We start from the raw sequence: 1,510 nt of genomic DNA, 5'->3' as shown, positions 1-1,510 counted from the left end.
TGCGCTCACCATTGACATAGAGACTGTCAGGGTCCAGGGTGAAGGAGCCCAGCTGGGTGAATCCAGTGGTCAGCTGGCTGAGCTCCCTGTACAGCAGCTCTCTGTCCAGTCCAGGGCCTGTGGGGTCTGGATGATGGGTGCAGATGGCGTCCACTCCTGTGGCTGACCCATCCTTCTTGGGCCTGGGGTGGATGGAGAATAGAATGGCAATGAACAACTTCTCCATAGAGTTCTGACATCCTTCGGGACCTGGATGTGAAAGCGCCAGAGCCATGTGACAGCTGATGGGGAAGTTACATAGCAGCTGAATTTTAAGGAGAAGATAATTAACTCAATGCTGCTTCTGGGATTGGTGGAATCTTCTGGGTATTCGTGTGGGAAACCATGTGCCCAACCTTAGGGGGCAGCAACCTAAAGTTGGAGGGAAAACCACTAGCAGAGTTTGGTTTTGATCCATCGATCTCTGGGTTATGGGCCCAGCATGCTTCCTCTGTGCCACTCTGTAATGGGGAAGTTAGGATTGAGACTTAAGTTGTTCCTGCGCACTGGTGTCTGGTCCAGCTTTCCCGGAGAGAATGAGAAGGCCGGTGGCAGAAATGTTATAAAATCATAACCCAGATCCTGAGTCCTCACAGAAGACACTCAGGAGGCCTGAAAGGCAGGATGTCCTGAATTGGGGATTATGCCAAGGGGAAACAATGTCTTTGTAGAAATCTTAGAGGCAGAATTGAGAATCAAAGGGAACCATCCTTCTGGTGATAAAGAGAAAGAAGGAATTTGCCAAGTGTGATCAGGCTGGGGGTCCAGTACTGCTCATGGATGCTGCAGATTTTAGGCCATTTGTGGGGGAATTTGGGAGGAGCAGGGCGGATCCTGGTGTGGATTTCTGGATTCCTGGTTGTGTTGAGGAGATCCAGGGGGAGGACTGGGAGAAAGCTGACTCACATTTTGGTGTGGGAACACCTGGAATATCTCTTGGGAGGCTGTGGTAAGAACTCACCTGAGCCGGTCCAGTCTGCAGCCAGAGTAGAGAGGGCCGACACTGGTGTTGTGGAACAAGGGTCCGAGCTGTGGGGTAGAAATGAAGAGCTGAGCAGAAGGGTGGAGAGGCAGAGCATGGTGCACAGATTTGTGTGGAGTTGAGTGGGAACAGGAGACATGGATCTGGTAGGAGTTAGAAGGATGGGGTCTTCATGGTGGGAGGTGATGACCTGATGTGGGTGGGGCCCCAGCGGTGGCAGGGGCTGGACTGTTGTGTATGGGGCCTGAGACATGGGAGGAGCTGGAGTGAGGTAGGTGGGGCCTTTGAGGTGGGAGAGGTTGGAGTGCTGTGGGTGGTGCCTCAGTGAGGAGGGTATGGCCTGAGAGAGGTGGGAGTGGCCTGAAGAAGGGGGAGGAACTCTCACCAGGCCCTGCAGGACCCTCTCCGTGGTGTTGAACTTCCTGGACCCTGGTTCCTGCATGCCTTCTCTGTAACCCAGATTAGTGATGGTGAAGTTGAGGGTGAATG

General features: G+C 53.3%; 1 protein-coding gene across 1 annotated transcript in view; it reads right to left on the bottom strand.

Moving 5' to 3' along the window:
- Muc16 (mucin 16, cell surface associated) overlaps nucleotides 1–1,510 on the bottom strand; it is a 97,205-nt gene that overhangs the window by 22,650 nt on the left and 73,045 nt on the right. The gene's annotated exons all lie outside the window — the stretch shown is intronic.

This window comes from Dipodomys ordii, unplaced genomic scaffold (assembly GCF_000151885.1).
Source record: "Dipodomys ordii isolate 6190 unplaced genomic scaffold, Dord_2.0 Scaffold171, whole genome shotgun sequence".
Lineage (NCBI taxonomy): Eukaryota > Metazoa > Chordata > Mammalia > Rodentia > Heteromyidae > Dipodomys > Dipodomys ordii.
Note: the sequence above shows the minus strand (reverse complement) of the source record. Positions and strands in the feature narration are given on the sequence as shown.